We start from the raw sequence: 8,529 nt of genomic DNA, 5'->3' as shown, positions 1-8,529 counted from the left end.
GTCACAAATATGAATGAGTATATTTTGCCAATGTTATAAAGATGATTTCAAATGCTAGCTAATCTCTTTCTCAAATTGCAACCACTTGTTTAATCTTTAATGAAAATAGAGTCCAAAAACAAATGCTTAAACATATCACTATGTGAAATTCTGATGACTAAGAAATCCCTGAAAGAGCAGTGAACCATGATTATTGGAAAGCTCAGAACGCTAGCAAGGTTTACTTGCAAACATTTAACAGAAGGCCACAAATTGTGTTTCCTAAGAGGAACTAGGAGATATATATGTCATTTAGTAATGCATTGAAATTGCCTTGTCCTGGGTGAGTACTGAACAAGAACTCCAAGTCCCCATTTCCTAGTCTGTTATCTATCACAGCATGGCCCTGCACTCCACTTTATGGACGGCCACCAAGTCATACTGGCCTTTGTCCTTTCATGATTTGTTGGCAGCCAGTGTCTCTGTACAGGTATCTTAGGGACAGTGATTCACCTCAACTGTTAAACTTCTTCAAAGGACTCAATACAACTTTGCTTTTTTATCCATGTAGTTTTGTATAAACTAATCAGAATCTATGACTTTATGGTTAGTTAAAATATGACCTGAGAAAGCTTAATGAAATTCAAAAGCATCGATATCATTTATTGTTAATCCTAACTTTTCTAGCACTTTTAGTGTAGCATATGTTGTTGGTTCAAGTGAAAGCTGATCTTTGGAATCCTGAAACAAATACACAAAATCCCTCGTGTGTGCCTTCAGCTTATAACACATGACCAGAGTTTTTTTCCTCAGCATTGGAGATGCACTGTCAGGAAAGAAGAATTTGCAGCTGTCACTATGCCATAGGGCTTGATGAATGCAGGTTTTAGCTTGACTGTCTACTTCAGAAAGGACAAAGGCCACTATCTTTGGGGACTATATCTTTTCCTTGTATTTTGAAGATCTACAACATCAGAAAGAAGTCCTTCATCCTGAGCCTTCTTGGCTAGACTGTGCAAACGTAGTGCGTACTCACTCTGTTGCAGTTGAGAAACAACAGGGCAGATGCAAGTCAGTCTGAGGACCGATGCATGGTCACGCTCGGGTGATAAGATTAAAGATAGTTACTGACCTAAAATCTTGGCCTTTTTGAGATCAAGCATGAGTTTCCTCAAATGACAAATAGGAACATAGGATATTAACTCTATATCACTGCCACAACCACATTACTGGCTAGAAGTAATCAAGCCAACACTTGTAGCCCTGGCTTGGTTAGCAAAGATGCAAGCCATGGTGACAGATCACAGGAGACTTGTCAGAGAGGTCAGCTTCAAGGGACAGACTCTTTACCTACATTGTTTTTACTTCCTGTATAACTTTGCCAAAGATGATGTAGCCAGCAATTTCCTTTGGGATCTTGGTTTGATGCAACAAATCAGAGCCAAATCACATGGCATCAGGTCTTTATGTGAAGTGCCTGACAGCAAAAATGGAGTGTGACATTATCTACCACCACCATATTCTTTATATAGGGTTTAGCCAAGGTCTTCTTTAATTTTTTCTGGGCAGCTGGGGCAGCATTTAGCTGCTAGGAACAGCTCAGAGGTCTCAAGAAAATCTGAGTACCCATTTTGCTGAACTTGAAAGATTTTTTTCACATTAATGTCAAGATGGGAGCCCTGCTGCTGTGGTCCCCACCTTACCTTGAGCTCCTGTTGTGAGCAGCATTTGGCCTCAAGTTTCTGGGATGAGAGGGATCTGGGGGTGGATCTAGTCTAGAAAGAACCCCTCTTGCAAGCCATCGGACTTCAGAGTTGTAGCTGGGTCCCGGCTGTCTGCCTGTCACCTGACTAGATGACTGACATCTGACCTCATGATAGGCCTTCTTTCTTTCAGTAGAGGAAGGGTTCTTTCTGCCCCTTTAGCCAAAGTGATGGGCACCATTAAGGGACCTGAAGTAAGTCAGCATGGGGTTGGAGGGGAGGGAGGTGGGCAGGCAGGGTTGGGTTAGTCAGAAAGTATGTTGAGGGCCTGGCTAGTGCAAGGCTGAGTCTGACTAGGGTATTCCAGAGCCTGGGCAGAACTCCTGCAGAGGCTAAGGCAGCCTCTGAGCCTCATCTCTTTTGCCAAAAAACTTCAAAAAACATTCCTTGCGTGATAAGTGTCCTGGTAACAAATTCCCTCTGTTTTTATTTATCTGAGAATATCTATTTTTCCTTCACTTTTGAAGGATAACTACAGGTTATAGACTTCTAGATTGGTAGGTTTTTTCCTCTCAACCTTTTTTTATACCCTAAACTGATCTTTTAACTCACCAGGTATCATAAGTTAGGCAGAAATGAAACATTAGTGCAACATATAAATCTTGCTCCAAGTCTTTAAATTCCTCATGCTCAGCTTTTCTTCTTACAAAAATAAGAGGAATTGGAAAATTAACTTTTAAATCAATATTTCTAATTACATATATACCCTCTTTTGAGGTAAGTCCCCAAATCAGATACTCATGCCTGAAAGGTTCTTGCTCTCTACCAGAAAGGCGCAAAGTGTCTTTTCCACCTTTCCAAAGCAGAAATGAATTTTATAGTTTCATATAGAGATTCAAAGTGTTACCTTTTTCCTCCACATTCTTGCTTCTTTTTCTTCTTCTCCCTGACTTGCGATGACAAGGAATGTGCATCTCAGAAGTGGAAGTTTGTCTCCCCTGGTGGCTAGTCCTCAGCATGTCCTCCACAACCTCTCCTTCCCCCCATGTCTGAGTTAGCCAACCCCTTCCCCTGGTGCCTGGGGTGAGAGTGAGGGGACGGGTAGGGAGAAGAGGACAGAAGATGATGAAGAAGGTTAGAAATAGTTTTACCGCAGCTAGCGTCAATGAGACTAGAGACCTAAGAACTTACATACCACATGTAGAAATCTCTCAGCACTTTAAATATTTCACTCTATTTTCTTCTCGCCTGGTTACTGAGGAGAAGTTGGTGGCAGTTTTTAATCTTTGTTCCTCTTTGAGTAATGTGGTTTTCTCCACCCCAACCCCTTGCTTCTTTCAGATTTTTTTTTTCTTTCCCTTTGATTTTCTGTAGTTTGAAAAAGATATGCCTAGCTTAAGGTATTTTGTTTGTTTTGTTGTTGTTGTTGGTGGTGGTGGTGGTGGTGGTAGTGTCATTTATCCTGCTTGGTGTTCTCTGATATTCCTGGATCTGTGGTTTGGTGTCTGACATTAATTTGGGGAAATTCTCAGTCGTTATTTTTATTTTTTTCCTCTGTCCCTTTCTCGCTCTGTCTTATGTTTTGGTTAAAGCATTTACCCAAAGGGTGAGCCTTCTCAAAAACTGAGGGATGCTGGAGTATTTAAAAATGGTTCCATTTCCCCTGCCCCTTCCTGAAGCCCAGGGGGATTTTTCGCTAATATTTACTCTGCGGACCTGGATAAATTCCTCATAGGAAATCCTGTAACTTAGAGGGAGGGGCATCTGTGGCTGGGCTGCCCTTGAGTTTTTAATTCTTTTACCTCTCCGATTTGTCCACATGGAGTCTCCAGCAGTTCTTCAGTCATAGCCCAGGTTTATTACCTGCCCCCTCCCATTTCTAGAGGTGATTTCTACATGGGATCTCTGCTCAGGTCAGGCATCACTGCCTGTCTATCTTGTTTGTCTCCAGTCCTAAGGACAGTTGTTTTCCTTGTGTCCTCCCCTCTATAGGGAACCAAGTAAAATTATTTATTTTTCACTCTTTTCAAATTTTTGTCATTAAGATAGGGTGGTGACTTAAGATCCTTGCATCGGAAGTGGAAACCGAACCCTAAACATGTCACTTTAACATATAATTAACATGATTTAATGCCTGCGCAATAAGATCTGCATGCCTCCCTTGTTAAATAGTGTGGCACTGCACCAATATTTCCTGAAGTCATTCTGGACCACTTAGTCTTCCTGTTTCCTCACAAGGAAGGAGAAAACACTAGAAGAAATTGGTATAGGCATACCTCAGAGATGTTGTGACTTTTGCTCCAGAACACTGCAATGAAGCAAATATTTCAGTAAAGGGAATCATTTGAAATTTGGCTTCCCAGAGCATGTGAAAGTGGTTTTTGTGCAGTCTACTCAGTCCTGAGAGACCCCAGGGACTACAGCTGCTCCCTGTCCAGTTTCTCTTGGAGTTTGCTCCAACTCGTGTCCTTTGAGTCAGTTAGGCCATCAAACCATCTCATCCTCTGTCATCCCCTTCTTCCCCCGTCTTCAGTCTTTCCTGGCTTCAGGGTCTTTACCAATGAGTCTGCTCTTCACATCAAGTGGCCAAAGTATTGGAACTTCAGCATCAGCATCAATCCTTCCAATGAATATTCAGGGTTGATTTCCTTTAGGATTGACTTGTTTGATCTCCTTGCAGTCCAAGGGACTCTCAAGAGTCTTTTCCAGCACCATGGTTCAAAAGAACCAATTCTTCAGTGCTCAAACATCTTTAAGGTCCAGCTCTCACATCCCTACCTAACTATTGGAAAAACCATAGTTTTGACTAGATGGAGCTTTGTAGGCAAAGTGATGTCTCTCTCTCTTTAATACACTGTCTAGGTTTGTCATACTTTTCATCCAAGGAACAAGTGTCTTAATTTGGGGGCTGTAGTCAGCATCTGCAGTGATTTTGGAGCCCAAAAAATAAAGTCTGTCACTGTTCCCATTGTTTTCCCATGTATTTGCGATGAAGTGATAGGACTCGATGCCATGATCTTTATTTTTTGAAAGTTGAGTTTTAATCCAACTTTTTCACTCTTCTCTTTCACCTTAATCAAGAGGCTCTAGTTCCTCTTCACTTTCTGCCATGAGGGTGGTGTCATCTGCATATCTGAGGTTATTGATATTTCTCCCAGTGAACTTGATTCCAGATTGTGCTTCACCCATCCTAGCATTTCACCTGATGTACTCTGCATATAAGTTAAGTAATCAGGATAACAATATACAGCCTTGACATACTCTTTTACCAGTTTTTGAACCAGTGCATTGTTTCATTCTAACTGTAACATTGTGTAACCATTGTCTGGTTCTAACTGTTGCTTCTTGACCTGCATACAGGTTTCTAAGGAGGCAGGTAAGGTGGTCTGGTATTCCCATCTCTTTTAGAATTTTCCACAGTTTGTTGTGATCCACAGTTTGTGGTCCTACACAGCATGGCTCACCCAAGACAGATGGGTCATGGTGGAGAGTTCTGACAAAATGTGGTCTACTGGAGAAGGGAATGGCAAACACTTCAGTATTCTTGCCTTGAGAACCCCATGAGCTGTATGAAAAGGCAAAAAGATAGGGCACTGAAAGATGAACTTCTCAGGTCGGTAGGTGTCCAATATGCTGCTGGAGATCAATGAAGAAATAACATCAGAAAGAATGAAGAGACGGAGCCAAAGCAAAAGCAGCACCCAGCTGTGGATGTGACTGGTGATGGAAACAAGGCCTGATGCTGTAAAGAGCAACATTGCATAGGAACCTGGAATGTTAGGTCCTTGAATCAAAGCAAATTGGAAGTGGTCAAACAGGAGATGGCAAGAGTGAACATCGACATTTTAGGAATCATGGAACTAAAATGGATTGGAATGGGTGAATTTAACTCAAATGACGTTTATATCTACTACTGTCGGCAAGAATCCCTAAGAAGAAATGGAGTAGCCATCACAGTCAACAATACAGTCTGAAATGCAATACTTGGATGCAATCTGAGAAGTGACAGAATGATCTCTGTCCATTTCCAAGGAGAACCATTCGATATCATGGTAATCCAAGTCTATGCCCTGACCAGTAATGCTAAAGAAGCTGAAGTTGAATGGTCCTGTGAAGACCTACAAGACCTTCTAGAACTAAAAACCAAAAACGGTGTCCTTTTCATTAGGGGACTGTAGTGCAAAAGTAGGAAGTCAAGAAACACCTAGAGTAACAGGCAAATTTGGCCTTGAAATACAGAATGAAATAGGGCAAAGGCTAATGGAGTTTTGCCAAGAGAATGCACTGGTCATAGCAAGCACCCTCTTCCAAGTACACAAGAGAAGACTCTACACATGGACATCACCAGATTGTCAACACCGAAATCAGATTGATTATATTCTTTGCAGCCAAAGATGGAGAAGCTCTTAACAGTCAGCAGAAACAAGACTGGGAGCTGACTGTGGCTCAGATCATGAACTCCTTATTGCCAATGTCAACTTAAATTGAAGAAAGTAGGGAAAACCACTAGACCATTCAGGTATGACCTAAATCAAATCCCTTATGATTATACAGTGGAACTGAGAAATAGATTTAAGGGACTAGATCTGCTAGACAGAGTGCCTGATGAACTTGGATGGAGGTTTGTGACACTGTACAGGAGACAGGGATCAAGAGCATCCCCAAGAAAAAGAAAATGGAAAAAAAAGCAAAATGGCTGTCTTGAGGAGGCCTTATAAATAGCTGAGAGAAGAAGAAAAGTGAAAGACAAAGGAGCAAAGGAAAGATATACCCAATTTAATGCAGAGTTCCAAAGAACAGCAAAGGGAGATAAGAAAGTCTTCCTCAGTGATCAGTGCAAAGAAATAGAGGGAAAAAGTAGAATGGGGAAAACTAGAGATCTCTTCAAGAAAATTAGAGATACCAAGGGAACATTTCATGCAAGAATGGGCTCAATAAAGGAAAGAAATGTCATGGACCTAACAGAAGCAGAAGATATTAAGAGGTGGCAAGAATACACAAAACTGTACAAAAAAGATCTTCACAACCCAAATAATCATGATGGTGTGATCACTCACCTAGAGCCTGACATCCTGGAATGTGAAATCAAGTGGGCCTTAGGAAGCATCACTTCGAACAAATCTAGTGGATGTGATGGAATTCCAGTTGAGCTATTTCAAATCCTAAAAGACAATGCTGTGAAAGCGCCACACCCAATATGCCAGGAAATTTGGAAAACTCAGCAGGGGCCACAGGACTGGAAAAGGTCAGTTTTCATTCCAATCCCAAAGAAAGGCAATGTCAAAAAATCCTCAAGTTACTGAAAAATTACACTCATCTCACACGCTAGCAAAGTAATGCTCAAAATTCTCCAAGCCAGGCTTCAGCAATACATGAACCATGAACTTCCAGATGTTTAAGCTGGTTTTAGTAAAGGCAGAGGAACCAGAGATCAAATTGCCAACATCCATTGGATCGTTGAAAAAGCAAGAAAGTTCCAGGAAAAACATCTATTTCTGCTTTATTGACTATGCCAAAGCCTTTGACTATGTGGATCACAATAAACTGTGGAAAATTCTGAAAGAGATGGGAATGCCAGACCACCTGACCTGCCTTTTGAGAAATCTGTATGCAGGTCAGGAAGTAACAGTTAGTACTGGACATGGAACAACAGACTGGTTCCAAATAGGAAAAAGAGTATGTCAAGGCTGTATATTGCCACTGTGCTTATTTAACTTATATGCAGAGTACATCATGAGAAATGCTGGGCTGGAAGAAACACAAGCTGGAATCAAGATTGCCGGGCGAAATATCAATAACCTCACATATGCAGCCAACACCACCCTTATGGTAGAGAGTGAAGAAGAACTAAAGAGCCTCGTGATGAAAGTGAAAGAGGAGAGTGGAAAAGTTGGCTAAAAGCTCAACATTCAGGAAACTAAGATCATGGCATCTGGTCCCATCACTTCATGGGAAATAGATGGGGAAACAGTGGAAACAATGACAGACTTTATTTTTTTGTGCTCTAAAATCACTGCAGATGGTAACTGCAGCCATGAATTTAAACAACACTTACTCCTTGGAAGGGAAGTTATGACCAACCTAGACAGCATATTAAAAAGCAGAGACATTACTTTGCTGACAAAGGTCCATCTAGTCAAGGCTATGTTTTTTCCAGTAGTCATGTATGGATGTTAGATTTGAAGTATAAAGAAAGCTGAATGCTGAAGAATTGATGCTTTTGAACTCTGGTGTTTGAAAAAAGACTCTTGAACGTCCCTTGGACTGCAAGGAGACCCAACCAGTCCATCCTAAAGGAAATCAGTGTTGAGTATTCATAGGAAGGACTGATGTTGAAGCTGCAGCTCCAATAGTTTGGCCACCTGATGCGAATAACTGACTCATTTGAAAAGACCCTGATGCTGAAAAAGTTTGAAGGTGGGAGGAAAAGGGGATGACAGAGGATGAGATGGTTGCATGGCATAACCAACTCAATGGGCAACTCCGGATGTTAGTGATGGACAGGGAGGCCTGGTGTGCTGCTGTCCACGGGGTCGGAAAGAGTCAGAAACAACTGAACAACAAACTGAACTGAATAGTTGGTGGTTGTCCACTCAATCAAATGCTCTAACGTAGTCAATGAAGCAGAAGTAGAATTTTTTCTGGAATTCTCTTTTTCTATGATCCAGTGGATGCTGGCAATTTGATCTCTGGTTCATCTGCCTTTTCTAAATCCAACTTCCTAATTGCATTCCATTAAGTGTACAGTAGCATTATGTTTAAAGAACAATATACATACCTTAATTTAAAAATAGTTTATTGCTAAAAAGTACTAACCATCATCTGATAATACAGGGTTGCCACAAAC

The 8,529-nt window shown here is 41.2% G+C and overlaps 1 pseudogene; it reads right to left on the bottom strand.

Annotated features, from left to right (window-relative positions):
- Positions 1-415: 415 nt before the first annotated feature.
- LOC136145488 (trifunctional enzyme subunit beta, mitochondrial-like) overlaps positions 416-8,529 on the bottom strand; it is a 32,531-nt pseudogene continuing 24,417 nt past the window's right edge.

Source organism: Muntiacus reevesi, chromosome 13 (assembly GCF_963930625.1).
Source record: "Muntiacus reevesi chromosome 13, mMunRee1.1, whole genome shotgun sequence".
Taxonomy (NCBI): Eukaryota; Metazoa; Chordata; class Mammalia; order Artiodactyla; family Cervidae; genus Muntiacus; species Muntiacus reevesi.
This window is presented reverse-complemented; position numbering and strand designations above follow the sequence as displayed.